The following is a 21,778-nucleotide window of genomic DNA, read 5'->3' as shown; positions in this document are numbered from 1 at the left end:
CATAACACAGTCTGGTTCTACCTGATTGGTAGAAATGTCCGAAAGGACATTCACAGATCTTCAATATCAGAGTTATGAGCTGGTAAAAGTAAGCCCATTAGTGAAAGCTCATGAGATATGGTTTAAAGTGGGTGCTGATCAGTGGGGTTCCTGAAAACTTAGGGAAGACTTTCTGGGGAGCCACATATCAGAAAGGGGCTCAGGCAATATATTACCATGACAAGTGATACTTGGTAGATGTAAATGACTTATTAATATAAGTATATGCTTCCTCCCAAAGTAATAATTGAAGATCATTGATGCCTTCTTCTGTTGTGTAACTCTTATCCATATGTTCTTATAAATCTGCTACAGGAGATCAATCCAACATGATAGGAATCTTCTCCTAGATTTCTTGATGTTATATGGAGAACTCAGATTCTCGAGCTTATAACTCTGATATGAAAAAAATCTGTAAATGTTCTCTCAGACATTTCTACCATTCAGGTAGAATCAGTCTGTGTATGCTGGATATTGTGTGTGCCCTTGACATGTTATCCCTGCTGAATACCTCCATTGGCATTATAGAAGTGGAAGTACCATAGATTGTTGTTGTTGTTATGTTTAACAAAATCTTCAATTCTTGAAGATGGGTATTATAAGGCTTTTCTACATATGAAACATTTCCATTTCCTTCAAATATATGAACTTGAGATCATTACTTTCCTAATTTTCCTCCTTTAAATACTTTCCCAAATACTATGTCTTTTCTTAAACATATCACAGTATTAGAGATGTGACAGCCATCCATGAGGAAGTCTTATATTTGAATTCTGTGCTGATCATCCTCCATTAAAGTGATGACCATCTTTGACAAATATTGATTTATGATTAACTCAATATTTATAATAATGTCAATGAACAAAGTTATCTTTATTATTGCTTCTTTAAAGGAATTGTATATGAGTTTAACACATTCATGGGAGACACTTTGTGGAAGGAAATCACTTAAAGTGACATTTGTTCTCCTGAGTTAAAATGCTTTTTTTGAATAGTCGACAAAAAACAAGTATAATAAGGATCTGATATTCCATGTGCTTTTTAGTCAATTGTTATGAATGTCAAGATAAAGTCTCCTGTCAACTATATTCAGCATTACACACAGCTAGCTAAAAGAAAAGACTTAATCTTAGTCTGAGTGCTCTTCTTAGTTAGGTGTAGCAGCTTATGCTGTATCTAAGAGCTAAAGGACATTTTAGTTTCCCCTTGTCAGAGACAAGCTTTCAAGCCATAGTGCCATAGAAGATGGTCAAGAGCTGAGTATACAAGATAGCAATAGAGTTTTGCTTGGTGACCAGAGATACCCAGAACAGACCTTGTGACCACCAGCAGAGAGAGATGATACAGAAACGAAGCAACCAACAGAAATCTGCAGAAATCAGTGTGATGACATTATCCAGGGCATCAGCAGCCCTGCAGCACCAGAGTTATGAATTTCCCGAGCCCAAAAGTTTCTTATTTGTGTGTCCAGCATGCATATTCTCTTCATACTTTTGATGTTGTTATTCAGTTATTTTTTAGTTGTGTCCAACTCTTCATTATTCCATTTGGGGGTTTCTTGGCAATTTGTTTCTCCAATTCATTTTAGAGAGGAGGAAACTTAGGCAAATGGGGCTAAATGACTTGTCCAGGGTCATACAGCTAGCACATGTCTGAGGCTAGATTTGAACTCAGGAAGAGAAGTCTATCCATTGCACTCTATCAACAGCACCATTTAGCTGCCCTTTATATATACTTTCTTTTCACACATACCTTCTCCTATTGATGATGGAGTACACCATGAAAGATTATATCCCAGGTTCACATTTTTTTAATCTTATCATTTAACTTTTTGCTATTCTTTTTTATTAAATGTCTTTTGTTTTGAAACAATATTGTCTTCTACAAGGCAACAAATCTGCCCCATGCCTCAGTTGATGTATTAATTTACCAAAGGACACATTATTTCAAAACAAATGACATTTAACCAAACCCTACATCCAAAAAAGGAGGAAGAAAAACAGACCTCCTCCCCACATCTAAACACCAAGACCAAATACCTAAAAATTATCCCCTATCCTCAGAAGGTTGCTCAGATCCTGAGAGGTGAAGGGGCTTTCCATTGTTCAACTGAGAGACAGGATTTGATTTCAGACCTTTCTGACTCCAAGGTATAGACTACACTAAGCATCTTTTTGCTATAGTGCTGCTATATTGGGCTCCAGCCAGGCAAAATCTTTAAACTTTTATTGAGTTCTGCGTATCACATTTTAGTTATAAGTTGGAGCATTCCAGAGGAGGGTGACCAGTGTGATGAGAGGACTCAAGACTATCCCACACAAGCATTGATTGAAAGAAGAGATGATTACTTTGGAAAAGAAAAGTCATCATTTGGGGAGTGGCTAAACAAGTTGTGGCATGTGATAGTGATGAAATACTACTGCATCATAGGAAATGATCAATAGGTTGATTTCATTTATTTATTTTAAACCTTTACCTTCCATCTTAGGATCAATACTCTGTATTAGTTCTGAGGCAGAAGAGTGGTTAAGGGCTAGGCAAGGGAGGTTAAGTGACTTGCCCAGGATCATACAGCTAGGAATTGTTTGGGGCCAGATTTGAACCCAGGGCCTCCTGTCCCTAGACCTAGCTCTCAATCCACTGAGTCATCTAGTTGTCCCTCAAACAGGTTAATTTTTTAAAAATATGGAAACATCTACATGAAATTATGAAGCATGAAATGAGCAGAACCAAGAGAACACTATATACAGCAACAGAAACAGAGTTTAAAAAGTGACTTATATATGTCCATCTCCAGAGGAAAAATTGATAAACAGAAACAAACAAGACATAGTTTTATATATACATATATCTTTTTGTCAAATGATGCCTTCTCTAGTGTGGGGAGGGGAGAGAGGGAAATACTTGGGAATTTTAATGTAATAAGCAAATTAATTAAAACAGAAAATAGGAGCATTAGTGGTAGTGGCAGAGGTTATGATAATTGCCTTCAAACAATTGAAAGGCAGTTATGTGTCATCATCTGGATTAAGGATTAGACATATTTTTCTTGTCACCCCCAAGCCCCAAAGGAAAAATAATAATAACCAAAGCTATGGGTCTCAGCTTCAAAGAAGGTAAAATTTCCCAGCAAATGGAGCTGTCTGAAAGTTTTATAATGTAAGGTGTACCCCTTAATTGAAGGTTTAAGCAGAGATTGGATATCATTTAATGAAGATTTTGCAAAGAGGCTTCTCATATATTGGGCTAAATGATCTTTAAGATTCCTGCTAGTTTGTTGTTTTTGTAAAAAAAAAATCTCTAGGACTTACAGTTCTATTTAGAAACAGTAGATTGTTTCCTGTGCTATGTAATGGATTCTTGCTGCTTGCAAGGCATTTTCTCAACCATGTATTCCATTTTCACATTTCTTTGTAACTTTGCCTTTACCAACTTGATTCTTTGATGTTTTCTTTTGGTTTCATGATCATAGTTCCCAAAATGATGTTATTACGCCATCACAGTACATAAGCTCGCATTCATATAGTATTTTAAGATTTTCAAAGCACTTTACAAACATTATATCGTTTGATTTTCGCAAAAACCCTGTAGGTTTTCTCCATTTTTTAGAGGAGAACACTGAGAGATTTGAAGTGATTTAGCAAAGTTGAATGGCTAGTAAGGGTCTGAGACTGGATTTGAACTCTGATCTTACTTGCTGAATCCAGGTCCAACTCTCTATTTAATATTCCATCTAGCTGCCTTACCATAGGACTGACACAACTCATAGGATCAATCTCTCTTACTCTTTAAGCAATGGTCACTTGCCTTGGTTTGACTCCCTATCCTACTCCCAAAATGGCCATAAAGGAAGTGGCAATTATTTCTTTCTGCCTAGAGATAGTACAATGGATAGTGTTAGACTGCGAGTCAAGAAAATCTGAGCTCAAAGCCAGCCTCTGACATGTATTAGCTATGTGACCGTGGGTAAATCACTTAGCCTGAATACATAAACTTCCTCATCCATAAAATGGGGATAATAATAGTACCTTCCCCTTTGGGGGTTGTGAGGGTGAAACGAAATATATATTTATTTATGTAGCACTTTAAAGTGCTACATAAATGCCAGTTATCGTTAATGCAGTTTATTCACTCTCCTTTATTAAAAATTCCCTGCATAGGCACTCAAAAATAATAAACATTATTCATATTCTCTTCCTCACTGCCATCTTATTCTTCATTTACTCATTCACTATCTACTTTCTTCATTGCGAAAACACTCAGGGGACTGGATTTCACTTGAATCATGCAACACCCAATCACTTCCTCAAGAGTACCTCAAAAGGACACTCTTTTAGTGATTAGCAATTAAGGATGGCTGTTTGTATCCTTTGTCTTGACCAGATAACTGTCTTGAAGATTCATTCAACAATGTTTTGTTTACTGGAGGAGAAACAAAAATATTGAAGATGAGACTCTTGCCCTTCTTGAACTTGGAATTTGGTAATTATTATGCAATAAAGATAAAGAATGGAATATGAAAACATAAAGGAAATATAAGCATTTTATATAAACATACATGTATATAACCCTGCCTATCTTTTAGCTATTATTATTATTAAATTTTTAAAGTTACAATCATAAAGCCAATCATGTAATTGAAATTATATGTTTTCAAGCAGTACAGTTGATAAACTTATAGTCACAGAAAGCTATCGAGCATATCTCAAAAAGATTTAAAACAGTAAAGGGATACTTTACAAAAAGTCAGGAGAGGAAGAGTTCTTAACTACAAGTTTAAAGGTACATAACAGAGATTTTATAAAAAGAATACAGCAACAGAAACAGAAAATAAATACACAAGGTCATCTAAAACTAGGACTTCTTGGGCTTCTTAGTCAAAATATAAGCTCAAAAACTATTTTAACAATGACCAAATATTTAGTTTGAAACTTGCAGTTCCTCAGTTGAGGTCATAGATGATTAGGTAATAGACCTGAAGAAAGACATATTATTTTTAATGGGGGAGAGTGTGAGGGAGGGGAGGCATTTTCAGTTGGGTCTTAAAGGATAGGCAGGATTTCAACAAGTGGAGATCTGGCAAAAAAGACATTCCTGGTATAAGGAGTGAAATAAGGAAAGGATAGGAATTGAGAGGAAAAAGTCAAAGGTATGGATGATTTAGTGAGTTTGTTCCTGGAAGAAATCAGGAAGTCAACGGGGAAAAATATGTGTAGGGAAAAGATAATATTGTAATCCTGTTTTGGACATGATGAGCTATCTCATTTTGCATCTGGAACTCAGAATACATTTCCCCATAGAAACAATTATAAATGGCAATCAAGTTCCCAGGACAGATCACAACATAATTAAAAAACAGTGTCATAGAACTGAAGCTCCGTGTTGTAAGAATATTTTGAATGCATGGAGTTCATTTTGATTTGGGACATCAGGAATACATTTCTCTCATACCATTCCCTTTGGAATTAGAATCAAAGATTTTTCCTTTTCAACCCTCCTTTATAAGCCAGGAAAATGGTTGTGGCAACTTCCCAGCTCAAAGCTAAAGAGTAGGGATCCAAATAAGCAGGGGAGGGGAGAGGGTTAAAGAGTGGTGGGCCCTGGGCTTCCAGCAGATGTGAGCCCCAGGGAAGAATACTTCATACTGGTGGCTGACTCTCCCACCCCACCTACTTCTCTTTCCATTACCAGCACTTGTTGCTTCCAACTACTGTGTCATGCCTTCATTAGCCCACTGGGTCACAAACTGTAGTTTCACAGCTTCTCTCCTATATTTTTGTCCCTGAAGTCAGTACACATCCACTTGCTTCTTTTGAAAGGTTTTTCTTGCTAGGAACAAGAAAAATAAAGGTTTCTGCCCCTTCTTCTTTCAGCTAAGACCCTATAGAGAAGGAGAAAAATCTATACACTGCATGTCCCCCAAAGCTAAAGAAATCTTTGGCAAAGTACAGTTTTAAATGCTTAAGGTTTAAAATTTCACTAAGACTTTGGGGACACTGTGTCCAACACATACCAATAGTCTGACCTTTGTCTAAAGCACTGAAGTAAATTTCAGCAACATTTCAGAGGAAAATCAGAATCAGTTCAACCTGTATATTCTGCCACACGATCGGGCGCTTGTGAAGAGGTTCTCAGTTGTAGAGTAGGATAGGGCCATTTAGAGGATGGCAAGAAGCTGGGGCGAGGGCTAGGAATGTTGGTGATGAACTAAGTATTGAGGCTGCCCTGTTATAGAGCTACAGACTCACTGAAGGGTAAGAGGAAAATCAGAAATGAGATGTCCAGTGCTCTGGGGTTAAAGTGGAAAGGGAAAACCTCCTCTGAGATTGTCAAGGGGGAAAAATGAATGGTGGAGACAGAAAATTCCCAGGAGCTGTTGACAGGAGGAAAGGATGTTCAGTCCCTCCTTGGCGATTATTTATATGGAAAGGACATAAGGCAGCGAGGCAGGATTTAGGTGGGAGTAGATAGGCAGGACTATGCACTCCTTAATGGCAATCTTTTGTTGTCACCAAGGGATCATCGGACTCCTTTCCCTGGATGGCAGTTAGTCACCGTACCTAATAGAGGAGTAAGTTCAGATATTATCAGTGACTGGACTCATGCAAGGTGATATGAATTCTGTTACTATTACCAAATTAATATTGCCAAATTAATTACCAAATTAATATTACCAACATTAATTACCAAATTAATATTACCAAAATTAATTACCAAATTAATATTAAGTTGTTATTCTGTTAGAAATTCCATGACTAGTAATAGTCATACGTACTTACCTATAAGACTAAAGCAAGGCAGCTTGGTGGAACAATGATTAGAGCTCTGGGCTCCAATTCAGGAAGACTCCTCTTCCTGAGTTCAAAGCTGGCCATAGACACTTACTAGCTGGGTGACCCTGGGCAAATCACTTAACTTAACCAGTAAAATGAGCTGGAGAAAGAAATGACAAACTGCTCCAGTTTCTTTGCCAAGAAAACCCAAATGGGGTCACAAAGACTGAAAAAGAATGACTCATCAGCCACTGAAGACTAAAGAATAAGAGAGAGTTTTTAGGAAAAGAAGTTTCTATAAACTGGGCTAGAGGGAGTTGGTTAGGGCTAATGAAGGAAGGAGTGAATGATAATGTACATTTCTATTGGTTTATTAAGAACTCTAAGAACATACCCTTTTATTGCCTCTGAACCCTATGTGAGAGAATATATAGAGTAACAAGTCAAGTAGGAGACCAAGGCATAGGGGTTATATAGTGTGATTAATAAATAATGTCATATACTTCATAGGCCTCCCACCTTGTAAATCCCACTTAGGCTACATATTGGATAGCCTCTCTTAAATCTTCTACATTGGTAAATTCAGGAGGGACCTTTTCCCTAAATGAACTAGGTTAAATATGTATAGTTTCAGAAACTGTGTAAATTAAGTTTTCTCTATTTAGGCAGCATAGATAACTATCCAAACTATACCAGAATATTCATCTCTTCCCACCTGAAATATGGAATATCATATGCCCCAAAATCAGCCATAGGGCAATTGCAGTGAACTCATGCCCTCTGGATTTTCACTCATGCCCACTGGATGGATGAATAATTCTCCATCTTGGATGGAAGAACGTTTCTACACACTGATATGCATGAACTATGCAAATTCCTTTTATTAACATATATTTCCCAGGTATTTTGCTGATATTCTTCTTGTATATATAACATCAACATATATATGTATATATATATATACTTATATATATATATATATATATTCTTTTTATATATGCAACATCAACTTAGCCACTGCCATAGAGACTATAGATATGATTCTTTTATCTTAATAAATTCTAGGGAGTTACAGATGAACTGTAGTCTGAAAGGAGATTGTAAGGAGCCTGGCAGCTTACAGACGAAGTGATGTAAAGAGAAAAGAGACCAAGAGAACTTCTTTCCTGAAAGAACCAGCTTTAATTCTAATCTTGCAAAGAAATATAATGAAGGTAATTCTTGAAAAGAGACTGTAATTGCTCCTAATGGAGCTGAATGTTGGGACTTTGTTTCCAGAATTCAGAAGTCAGAAGTAGTGATTATAGTTAAGGATGAATCAGACTATGATCTCATAGTTAATATGTCATTTATGTCTTGTTGGTAAAGAGGGTTTCCTTATTTCAGAATCCTCTATATAAATGAAATCAAGGTACCAGACACAAGCCAGTCCCTACCCCTATATTTAAACTCTTAATGACTTGTATAGCCAATGACTTCAATGTTTATTTAAGCCTAAGGTATTAAGTGTGTGTAATATATGGAGAGATATGAATAAAAGTTTATGGGAAAAAAGGCTTGTCCAGTTTACCTAATGAATGATAATTACTTTTAGTTTGGAGTTCAGAGCAAATTAAATAATGAGAGAGATGCTTCAATTTTTGCCAATTTCTGAGAAATTATTAAGCTTATCCCTTGATTGCTTTAGTCCCTGGAGTGAGAATCAATTTAGTAATGCATGAAGCAGTAGGAAAAAAGAGGAGTGATGAGCCTACCTAGGTTACCTATCAGGTAGTTGACCCTCAACCTTGCTAAATATATAAATACTTATTTTTTCAGAAGTATTTAAAGTTTTCATCAAATTGTAGTTTTCAAATACCGTTAGTTTATAGTCTCCAAAAATCATTAGGTCATAACAATTCTGTTTAGCCCAAAGAATCAATCTAGCCTATGATTACCAAAGCTTTCCCATTTACTTACATGAGGTGATTTAATAGGTTCAAATCTCCCCCGCAGCTGCTTAAAAGTCCTCATTTTGTCAAATTGCCTAAAATTTGATCAGTTGGAGATTCATTTGTATTTGTTTCCTTTTTAAATGCATATGTCCCATGGTGTTAAACTACTATGCTTTGTTCACACCTTAATGTGAATTATTTTAATCAGACTGATTTCCTGCCAACATAATACTAAAGGAATGGGAGTTTTGAGGTAGAGAGTTCAGGTCAAGGTAATTTGGGAATATGAGTTCTTTGGGGGAAAAAAAGCAGTTAGGAATTTGATGTAGGAGAAAGGGTGTTACTTTTAGTTTTGTCAATGTAGGAAGGGGGTTATCAGATAGTGGGGGTGTGATCTAATGACCCCCACTTGTCTGGAACACCTGGGCTAAAGTTGCTTACTCCCCCTCCCTACTAGGAAGACTTTTTTTTAGGAAGACTTTTGAGGGTATAACTCAGATGGGGGCTCCTCAAACTGGAAGAGTGGTAGAGGAGATGATGGAGGAAGGTGTTTGGATTAGTTTGAATCCTAAATGACTTCTGTCAAATGTTCAGAGTTAATAAAATCTTGACAAACCTTCCCCACCCCTAAACACTTTCCAAACCTTTTTTCCCTCAAGATGGAGTCGAGTGTTCTAAAACCTCCCTTCAATAACCCAATGAATACCTTCCCCCTCAAGGACTCTACTCCAAACTCTAATCAATGTAACTAATATAGCTGAATAGGGATTTATTGTGAAAATAAAGTATTTGGGGTTCAGGGAAGGGGAAGGATGTGGGAAACTAGGAATGAGGGTAAAAGGAATAGACTTCACTAACAACTATGAACTTATCCCTAGGGAAAGCACTAGATCTTCTTTGTGGCTTCATCTCAGTACTTGTTCCTCACTCCCTATAATCTCCTAATCACTATTCAATAACCTAATATAAAATGGAAGTAACAGGAATAAATGAATCAAGTAGGATCAGGGAAGGGTCCCCACTTTGAGCCTGCTACTTCCTCCCCCACCCCCCAGGGAGTCCGAGCTCTTTGGTCAAAAATTGAGAACTACTGTGTCAAAGTCTTCTTGAATGGTAAATTGAAACTTGTTGAAATGATGTTGGCAGTTGTGATCTCCAAATAGACTCAAATATAGGAGTACAGAGGAGCCAGATCCCCTCAAGATCCAAACATACCCACTTCCCTTCACCTAACTCCCAGGTTAGAGTTAGCTCTGGAGTGAACTAACACTTGGAACTGCTCCTCTTCTGGCCCTTCTCTTCACATTCTGATCTTCCAGCACCTTCCCGGGACTGCTTCAAGTTCCATTTCATCTCAGTGATGCATGCCTTGCTGGGTTTTTCCCTGCCCAAATCCAATCATTCTGTTACATCGAGGATCTGTTCTTATATTGCTCCTCCTGAATATTCTTCTATTTTATTTCTTGTCTCTCTGTCTCTGTCTCTGTCTCTCTCTCCTTTTCCTCTTCTCTTTTTCTCTGTTTTTGTCTTTATCTGTCTGTTTCTCTCCCCCCCCCCGTGATTTAATGATTATAGGCAGTTATTAGTGAAGAACTTCCTTTACCAATACAGTCCAGAAGTTTATCTACAACTTTTTGTTATCTAGCTGATATTGTATATAGAATGCTGGACCTAAAATAAGGAAGATATCAGTTCAAATCTATCCCCAGATATTTACTAGTTGTGTGACCCTGAACAAGTCACTTAAACGCTCTCTACTTCAGTTTCCATAAATAGAGCTTATCTCAAAGGGTTGATGTGAAGATAAAATGAGACATTTGTAAAGTACTTTGCAAATCTTAAAATGCTATTATTATAGTCTTATAGAGTTGGCTTGGGCAAAGGTATGTGACTTCTTCAGGACGATCAAGCTAGAATGATAACCAGGTTTTTTTGACTTCGAGGTCAGCTCCCTAGCCACTCTTATAGTCACAAGGTGACATGCAGCCCATGTTTATCTCTTACCCTGAATTATCACCTTGAACATCATAAATATCTGTCTCTTACCCCAGCCTCCCTGCCCCTAGCCTCAGTATCTTTGGTCCATTTCACATCAAAGACTCATAAGAGTGAGTAAGATTCTCTCGAGTACAACCAATCAAACTATACAAACCCATTTAAAATAAGTGGTACCTTAATAGGTTAGAAGATATCTCAATCAATTAATCAAAGGCCTCAGTCAGTGATTCCCAAAGTGGGTGCCACCACCCCCCCCCCAGTGGGTGCTGCAGCGATCCAGGGGAGTGGTGATGGCCACAGGTACATTTATCTTTCCTATTAATTGCTATTAAAATTAAAAAAAATTATTTCCAGGGGGCTAAGTAATATTTTTTCTGGAAAGGGGGTGGAAGGTCAAAAAAGTTTGGGAACAACTGCCTTAGATTAAGTGGGTAAAACCCTTGACCAACTGGAGAGACTGCTGCAAAGGAACATGTTTAGTATGCTTGTTCATGGGCTAGAGGTTGTCCATAAAATTCCAAGCTAGTTCAGGCTAGAGAGATGTGAGTGAGATTGAAGAGGACATAAGCCAGGAAAGAGCATTCCAACTAAACTTCAGAGGAAGAACTATTTGAGGATAGGGAAAAGCAGAGTACCTCTTTATGGATTGCAGTCCAGGTTTTTTCCCTCCATCTTGTAAGGAGGAAGAGTTTGTGAACCTCAAAGGCTCCAGAGGATTTTCATTTCCATTCTTTCCACTGGTGACCCAGTGTGATTCCCTGAAACAGTAGAGTCTGGAAGTAGATGCAGACATATCAGGAGTTGAGAATACACTGGATGTGATGGGGAGGCAGATGAATGATTCTATAAGGAACATAGAAGACAAGTGACACCATAACCAAAAGGACATTTATGAATACTCCACAAATGGGAGAAAAAGACTTCCAGCAACCAGAAACAGCAAGTTGCCCCTTTGCCACAAATACTGTCTAAGCTTGATCTCACTTTCCCTTGGATTCTACATGCATTGATGGGAGAATATGCCATAGATTTTTTGGGGGATGTTTTGTACTATTGTACTATCACTGTTTTTGCCATTCCACCTCAGTAAATACCCTTCTTTTAAAGTTAGGTGTCACAGGGACTAGAATGCTGGACTTAGTATCTGGAAGATCTGAGTTCAAATTCTATCTTAGACACTGATTAGCTTTGTGACTCTGGGCAAGCCACTTGGTTCTTTATCTGCCTCAGTTTTCTCATCTCTAAGGAGAGGGTAATAATAACCCTGGTAATTCCAGGTTGTTGTGAGGATGAAATCAGATAATATTTGTAAAAGCTCTTTGCAAACCTTAAAGCTCTGTGGAAATACTAACATAACTTTGACCACATTACTCATTCACTGATTTAACAGGCATTTATTAATCACCTACTATATTCCAGTTTGCCAGGCACTAAAAGTTCGTGTGTGTATGTCCACTTTCCCGTTGCCATCTATAACATGACCTCAGTGTCTTGGAGTAAAGTAGTAGAATATTCATTAGTTAATTAAGAGTTAAGTAGGAAATAGGATTAACAAATTTTATTGATAAATGGCTAAGAGCAAGTTGAGTGAGTTGGATTTCTTTAAGTCAGAATGGAGTCTCAAAGAGGATTTATGGGAAGAGAATTTTCTCCAGGAGCTTTGGGAAAGACAGTTGAGCCAACAATTCACTCTTTTGGCTGTCCTGATTCAAGGAAGATTGTACAAAGAGCCTGCTCTGTGAGTTGGAAGAATTTCTGGTGAATTTATCTCTTAAAACCATCCTAGCATTCCAGGGAAGGAGAGTATTGGGTGTAGTACCCATGCTGGTCCCAGCAGGTGGCAGAAAAGAGTGAGCTCCTTACCTGAAGAAATCTGTGAGAATTCTAACAAGCTGCTTTTTCATCTGAGCAGCAGGAAAGAAAATCTGACTGATTCCTCTCTGTTTATAAGTTTATATTTTTAGTTTTAGGATAGAAAGATAGTTTTTGGGGAATTTAGTTAGATAGTGTAGAATAAGAAGGACCACTCTTAGGGATCACAAAGAATTCCCTTGCGGGAAAAATTGGTTGGGATTTATTTAGAATTTATTAGTAATCGGAAATATTTTCTTATCAATATCCATTTTTTCCTTTTACTCTCCATTTTGCACAAATTTTTAATAGTTATAAAAAGGGTTTTATGTAACTGGCCTGAGCAGTTTTTCTTCAACTGCTTAAGCAGCCATTTCTTCTCAACAGTCAAACTCAAGAGCCTATCCATAGCAGTATAAACTATTGGTAATACCAATACCAATAATTAATAAGGGTCAATACCTGAAAATAACAGTACTAAGAAGTTTAAATTATTTGTTTATATTCACACTCTAAATATCAGAGGCAGGATTGACTCAGGTCTCCTTGGTTTTATGGCTGATTTTCAATCCATTACACTACATTGTGTCTAAGATACAATATGGCAGTCTATGCCCTGAAGGAGATTGGGGTGGGGAAAGTGATTGAGCCTGAATGGATAACGTAGATATAGTGCTAGGTGGGAAGTGATAGAGGCTAAAGAGAAATCCAGCAATGTACTCTAGAGCAAATTGAGAAGGGACAAATTGTGTTCAGCTGGGTAAATCAAAGAGGTATATATATTATACGTAATAAATATTACATAAATGATGAGAGGATCATATATATTAGAGATGGGAAACAGGGACACTAAATGACTTTTTGATGTCAAACAAGTACATCAGAGGTAGGATTTGAAACCAGGTTGTTTGGATTCCCCATTCAGCAGCACTCTTCCCAAGGTATCAAGATGCCTCTTTTAAAAATGGTTTATTTTAACATTCATTTCTTAAATTTTGAGTTCCAAATTCTCTCCCTCTCTCCTGCCTCTCCCCACCCTTTAAGAAGGCAAGCAATATGATATCAATTATATATTGGAAGTCATACAAAACATATCTCCACATTAGCTGTATTGCAAAAAAGCAAGAAAAATAAAGCAAAAAAGAAAAGAAAGAAAATGAATGTATGCTTTACTTTTTCACTCAGAGTCCATTAATTCTCTCTTTGCAGGTGGATAGCATCCAAAATAGCTCTTGAGCTAAGTCCAGAAAGATTCTAAAAGGTAGAAACAAAGAGGGAGTAGATTCTAGGCATATGCTCCCTTTCCAGAATGCACAGAGGCAGGAGATCCATTCTGTGCTGGATAGAGCCTGGAACAGTTCCTGATAAATAATTAATCTGGAGTGAGAGATTATTCTCTAAAGTAGACCTGGTTGAGAATCGCCTGACCCTTTGGAAACCATTTATATAAAAAGCATCTGAAACATTCAAGACCTCCTAAATGTTAGATTTGCAACCTGTCGTCAGGGAAGGGTAGCATCTTCCAGTAGCCCTTTCAGCCATGCTTCTTTACTTCCTGTGGCTGCTTTGGGCAGAGGTAGCCCAGGGTCAAACCCCCTCACCCATCTTAAATGGCAGCAGCAGCAGCAGCAGCAGCAGCAGCAGCAGCAGCAGCAGCAGCAGCAGCAGCAGGGGCTGCCTGNAGCAGCAGCAGCAGCAGCAGCAGCAGCAGCAGCAGCAGCAGCAGCAGATGGGGCTGCCTGACATTACTCTTGTTTATTCCTACATAAGCAAGAGACGGTTCTCTTTCTCTCCCCTCTCCTCCCTCCTTTTCTGGAGATGCCCCCCATTCTAGGAAGAGGGCCAAATCAGAGCCCGAGTATTCCAGCAAGAAACATCTGGTGGGTCAAAGGCACTCAAAAAGCTTTGTTTCTGCAATTACCTGTTTTTTTCTCCTCCCCCTTGGATTCCACATAAGGCAAACTGGTGTTTCTTTGAAAACAGCTGAGAACACCAGATGGAGGGGGTGGTGGAGGCACAGTGGAAGGCAGGAAGGGGACAGGCAGGGGCTGTGGAGAAGGGAGGAAACTGTACCAACAGCATATGATGTAGGGCAAATGCCAGAGGTGTCATGGGAGACAAAAAGGGAAAAATGAGATGATTAAAACAAACAAATAAAAAAAAAACTAACCACCATATGTGTGCCTGCACATACATGGAGTCTTTGACATACCATTAAAATAGAGAAAGTAACGTTTTTTTTGGTTTCCATGGCAACAAGGCCTATTGCTGCCTCAGCCCGAGAAACCTAACAGAGAAAAAAGGCATTTGCCCGTTAAGGAGACTGATGAATTGGGAGATAATTATACAGCATTCCGCCACCACTAAACAGACACAAATACACTCCCAAAAATATTTTAAAGAGCACTGGTTGTCACAGATCCTACAAAGCTGGGGGGTGGGAGGGGAAGGAAGGTAACTGGGATGATTTCTGGGAACGGACAGAAAGGGGATGATACATAGGCTTGTGAGCCAGTGTTGGTGAGGAGAAATGAGCAGCAAGCCAAGCCAAGCCAAGCCAAGCCTGCCTGCAAGTCCTGACCACCAGAGCCCCAAGTATCGGCACCTGGTGCACATCGTTGGGGCAAGAATTCTTGGTATCTGTGTCTAAAGGCAGGGTGGGAATGGAGAAGGGTGGACAGCCAGAGTGAGGCAAGAGTATTCCTTCCCACTCAGGAAAGTAGATGGGTCTCCAACCATCCTGGAGCCTCTAGGGGAAGAGAGATAAGCATGGATCAACGACTCTAGATGCTTACCTCCTTGAGTCACAGCCCACCTGCTTCCTTTAAAATTGTACCCAGCCACCAGTGGAGAACAGATTGATTCAAAATGGCTCTTGGGAGGTGTCTTTAGGGAAAATAAAGGCTCTTCTTTTTACTATAACAAGGGGAAGCAGTGTTGCTGTGGGAAGGGGCTAGGTAATGAATAGAACACTGGACTTAAAAGTCAGGAAGATTTGAGTTAAAATCTGGAACCAGATCATTTCTAGTAGTGTGACCCTACATAAGCCACTTAATCCCTGTCTGCTTCGGTTTCTTTCCATAAAATGAGGATAATAATAGCACATCCCTCACAACAAATGTGACCATATTTGTAGAGCACTTTGTAAACCAGAAAGTAATAAGTAAATTTTATTATATGCACTTTTTACATGTTATATAATCATTACTACTATATTTCTATATACATATACTTCTCTTGCATCTTCCACTGTGCCAAGCATGGTGCTAGGCATATAACAGACACTCAGAAGATGCTTGAATGAATGAATCAGGAGTCACAAGTCACCATGTACCCTTCTTCCCTCCTGTTGCTGTTCCTCAGGCACCTCTGTTGCTAATGAAATATGAACAGCTACCAAAAGGGCAACTTTGTTCACCAGTGGGTGGGCACTAAGGAGTGAAAGAAGATCTTTGAAGCTTCAGTTCAGTGAAACATGGCCATCACACTGTGATTTAACCTAGGAAGATGGGGATTTTTATTAACCTTTTAAAACTTTTTTTTTCTTTTGTGGATACTCACCCAGAATTTTTTGCACGTCTGGTTAATACAGATGAATTGTCCAATGCAAGCATGGTATTTTGGGCATCTATTGTTTATAAAAACAATTTGCACAAAATCAGAGGAAAGGAGGAATTTTTAAATTGGAAAAGAAACACTCAGGCTTGTATAAAATTATGTCACCAAGGGTACTCAGGCAAAAAGAGAGTCACAAATCAAAGGACAATGGCATATTAAGGGAGACCTTTCTCTCAACCGAAGAATGGATGCCTTTAGGATAGACACTTTAAGACTTCTGTCGGGACACTTGTTCTTTCTCTATTTTATTCTGTTCCTTTGACACTGTATTTTGGGGATGGGGAAAGGCTGTTGAACAAGATCCCCACTGCTAAATGGAGCATAAATGATCCATCACCAGGTCATATGCTGTCTGGAAGGAATGAGGCCACGTGAGAATAGATGAAAAATGAGATTTGCTTCAAAGTAAGTTCTATCCAAAGGAAAGCATTTTTTTTTGCAAAGCTCTCAGATAGAGGGTTGTTGAAAAAGCCCTGTATTTTCAGTTAGAAAAACTAAACCTAGCTCTGCTACTACTTATATGACCTTAGCCTCAGTTTCTTTATCTGCAAAATGAGGGTGTTGAATTAGGTGACTTCTGAAGTTTCTTCTACTTCTATGATTATAGGATTGATGGGAGAAGGGAGAGGTGGGTAAGGAAGCCATCTGGCTGACTTTCTAAACTGTAGGTACAGGAGAAGCAATTTGCATTTAAATGTGCAAACAAAAATGTAATGGAAGCTATTTGCTTCTAAAACTTGCCTAAATCCACTAAATAATTTAACCTATATTCTGACATTTAGAATTAAGGTCGTAAGAATCATTTCCCATTCTCAGTGGTATACGGTGCTATGAGACATGGGGAAATCGCATTCTTGGTTTTAGTAAACTAGGACTTCAGTGAGAAACTTAAGTGATGGCTAAAGAAAGGCATACAGTAGCTTCAGCTAACACCCAGAAAGAGAAGGCTATAACTCTCATATGTGACACAGAAGGGAAAAGTAGAGAGAGGTTTGTTAGTCTGTCAGTGACCATGCATTTATTGAGTGCTTACTTATGTGATAGGCACTGGGCAAGCAAACATGGAGATAATCCCTGCCTTAAAGAAATTTATATTCTAATGGTAGAATACAACACAAGAAAGAGGTGTTGCAATGGTGGTAGAGATTGGGTGAGGCAGTTGACAAGGATCCTTTTATTTTTAAAAATGTTTTATGAATGCACTTAAGAAAATAAAACAATTACTTCCTAATAAACTGCCTCCAATAACATGGGACATTTTGATGGCCTGCTACTTCTCTACTAAGGAGAAGGAAGGTTTCATTATAAGCCACAGTTGATTATTGCCTCTGATCTGAATTTTTTTTGTCTTGTAGGGTTACTTTCTATTGTATTATTGCAGTCATTATGCATCATGTAATAATATTATTCTCTTGGTTCTACTTTCTTTGCAATAGTTCACAAAAGTCTTCCCACACTTCTTTGAATTTTTCATATTCAATTCCATATGGATAATATGCCATTACATTCATAAGAGGCAATTTGTTTAATCATTCCCTAAACAATGACCATGTAGCTTGTTTCCAATATTTTGATACCTCAAAAATGTTGCTATTATTTTTTGACATGTGTGAAATTTTTGTTTCTGTCATTGACTTCTTTAGGGCCTATGTTCAGCAGTAGTATTGCTGGGTCAAAGAATATGAAGTGTTCAACTTTTCTTGTATAATTTATTGGCTTCTCTAATGGTTGATCCAATCACACTTCCACCAATAGTATATCAATGTGCCTGTCTTTCCACCTTCCTCCAATATTGATTTCCTGTCTTATCATGTTTGCCAGTTTGATGGGTGGGATAATTTTAAATTTATATTTCCCTTATTATTGTTGTAGCATTTTTCATGTGGTTGTAAATTTACAAAGTTAGCAAATTTTTAAATGAGAATCCCCTTCTTGGCTGCTGAACTAGAACTGATCTACGAAAGGAGGTACCATTCTCTTTGTTTCTTCCTTTCAGACTGTGAAGCATGTGGACTGTTTCCAGCCACATCCTGAGTATTGGGTAGGGGTACCCTGCTTCCCACACAATCTCTAAGAGAGAAGAGGAACACGGCCCCTTCTTTTGGATATGCCTCTTTTTTTTTTTGCCTCTGGGCCATATTTGTTCTTGGTTATATCTATGGTAGCTGTGGTCAGGACCAATAATGTACTTGTGAATTCTGAAAGGTTTGAAGGCCTTGGTACATCTGAGAGTATAACCATATCACTGGAATGCCAGCAGCTGACATCAGGAAAAGCTTCTGTCCTAAAGAGACTGGCTGCTGACATGAAGAGGATTATTCCAAACCTAGTCATTTTATCAGGGGATTGTTTGGACTTTGTAATTTTGTATAAATTAAGTTATAGAATCATGGAATATAATCTCATAATATACTCTAGGATTCTTCAATGCTCGGTATTACTGAGTAGAACAAATTACTTGTACCATACCTGAATCATATACTACAATAGCCTTTTTTTTCTTTTTTAAACTTTCTCCTTCTGTGGTGAAATCATAGACTTTTGAGCCATAAGCAAAAAGTCATACCTGGGGTGGGGGGAATTAATAAATCAATATCTGTGAAAAAATGGATTTCCTTCTCACTGGACAGTGGACCTAGAACTGAAATTGGGCCAAAACCAAAACTCTCTGAGTTCATTGTGTGTGCTTCAGCCCCTGTGGGTTTCATTGAGTGATTTCATAGTTTCTCAAAGCTAGACTTTTAAGAATATTTTATGCATATCCTTTGATATCTTGTGAAATGGAAAATATCACTTAGCAATGCAAATTTGGGTCAATTCCCTAAAGAATCTGGGTATTGGACTTTTTTTCAGAGATGCTCAATAAAAAGTTTTTTCTTTCTTGTTTTTGTAATTGATAGTTCCTCTTCTTATTGTAGTTGTATTAAATTTGTCTATTAAAGTTTTTAATTGTTTACAACTTATATTATTTTTTGTAATTCTTTCATTTCTTATGTAGATATAAATTCTCTTATTATGAAAGTTAGCACTTTTCATTCTTCTCTAACATTTCTATAATATGGTTTAAAAATTTTTAGGTAGCATATCCAGTTATAGCTTATTGTTGCATGTAGTATAAGTGGCTGATCAAAACCCATTTTCTACCAAACTGCTTTTCAGTTTTCTCTAGCAGTTGTTTAATAGGGAGGCTTTTCTCCTACATATTATGTCCTTAAGTTTATAAAGTATTGGGATACTATGTTCTTTTGCTTTTACATCTTTCTTATCTAGAATATTTCATTAATCTAGTTTTCTATTTTTAATCAATACTAAAAAATTTTGATAACATTGCTTTATTTTTTTAGTTTCATTTTTACTTTGAACTTAAACACAAAAAAAGAACAGAACTTCTGGGTTAAGATGGTGGCTGAGTAGAAGCTGGGCCACTTCCTCTCACCAACTGATATGGTATACATTCAAAGGATAAGAAAACAAAATCCAGATGAAAGAAGGGACCCCACAATAGGGCACAGTATTGAAGGTATATGGGATTTGGGCACCTCCGCGCTATAAGAGGGGGGGAATAGTTCCCATCAAAATGTGAGCAGATCACCCCTCCCCCACCTCACCCACAGTACCAGAGTCAGAGGCTGTGCTCCAGAGTTAGAGTGAGCAGGGGGCACAAAAACTAGCCCCTAGGCAGCTAGCTGGTATTAGGAGCTGTCCCCTGAAAGCAGCAAGACCTGAGATCCCAGGTGGCTGGAAAACTCAGACCATGGACAACAGAGTGGGGCTGAGAGAGGCAGCAGCAGTGCCCAGAGCGCTCGGACTCAGGGGAAAATCTCAGGTGGAAGAGTGAGCATGGACCAAGTCCCAAGCTATGGGCAGCTGGCTAGGAACACCGGGGAACGACCCTGAAAACAGCTAGACCAGAGACACCAGGAGGGTCCCCAGAGAAGCCAAGAGACACACAAAGTAGCCTCAGGCAAAAAACTGCTCCCTAACTCCATACAAAGAGAATCAGATTGCCTTACTCAGACTTCTGGCAGATAAAACAAAATGATGCCAATCAAGACCCAAGAAATAAACAAGACCAAGAAAAAAGCTCAAACACTTGATAACTTCTGCACAGAAAAAAAACCCAGAAAACAGAGGAGGACAAACAATTAAAGACATCCAAGTCCTCCCAAAAAATGAAAATGGGTCACTTGATCTTGATCTTGAAGAGTTCAAATCTGAGATTACGAGAAAGATGGAAGAGATCTGGCAAGAAAATAACAGTTTAAAAGGTAGAATTTTGCAATTGGAAAGTGAGGATCAGAAATCAAGTGAATTGATAAGCAAACTGAAGACCAGAAATGACCAGCTAGAAGCCTTGAAGAACCAAATAGATCATATTGAAAAGGAAAACCAGTCTCTAAAGGCTAGAATTGGGCAATTAGAAGCCAATGATCTCTCAAGCCAGCAAGAACAAATGAAGCAAAGTCAAAAGACTGATAAAATAGAAGGAAACATGAAATATCTCAATGAGAAATTGACAGATCAAGAAAACAGGTCTAGAAGAGACAATTTGAGAATCATTGGTCTTCCTGAAAAACCAGAAATTAATAGAAATTTGGACTCCATGCTAAAAGAAATTATTCAGCAAAACTGCCCTGAAGTTCTACAACAAGAGGACAATATAGACATTGAAAGGATCCATAGATCACCCTCTACACTAGACCCTGAAAAGACAACCCCTAGGAATATAATAGCCCAATTGAAGGGCTTCAAAGGAAAAGAAAAAATATTACAAGAAGCCAGAAAGAAACAATTCAGATATCAAGGGGCACCAATCAGGATCACACAGGACCTGGAAGCCTCCACACTAAAAGACCACAAGGCTTGGAATATGATATTTAGAAAGTCAAGAGAACTGGGTCTACAACCAAGGATCACCTACCCATCAAAACTGACTATATACTTCCAGGGGTAAGTATTGGCATTCAACAAAATACAAGATTTCCAAGTATTTGCACAGAAAAGACCAGGACTAAATGGAAAGTTTGTTATCCAACCACAAAACCCAAGAGAAACATGAAAAGGTAAATAAGAAACAGAGGGGAAAGAAATAAAATTTTTATTCTTAAATTTACCTCTTTAAGGGCCTTAATAAGATCAAATTATTTGTATTCCAATATGGAGAAATGTTATGTGTAATTTCCAAAAACTGTATTCACTGTTATAGTAATTAGAAGAATTATGAGAGAGGTTGGAGCACTAAATGGTCTAAGATGAGATGGGGCAGGGGAAAAAAGGGAGGGGGGTGAATAGTAGATGGCATCAAGAGAAACTTGAATGAATAAGAAAAATAGGATATTCTATACCACACAAAGAGAGCATGGGAAGGGGAGGGGATTGATACTATTATAAAAAGGAGGGCAAGAGAGCATTAAGAGGAAATATTTAAACCTTACTCTCAGCAGAATTAACCCTGAGAGAGAAGAGTAGCTATATCCATTGGGATATAGAATTCTATCTAACCCTACTAAGAAAGTCAGAAGGGATCAACCAAAGGTAGCAGAGGAGTAGGGAGGTCAAAAAAGG

The sequence above is a fragment of the Gracilinanus agilis genome, chromosome 5, assembly GCF_016433145.1.
Source record: "Gracilinanus agilis isolate LMUSP501 chromosome 5, AgileGrace, whole genome shotgun sequence".
Classification (NCBI taxonomy): domain Eukaryota; kingdom Metazoa; phylum Chordata; class Mammalia; order Didelphimorphia; family Didelphidae; genus Gracilinanus; species Gracilinanus agilis.
The sequence above is the reverse complement of the archived record's forward strand: the minus strand, read 5'-3'. Positions refer to the sequence as shown.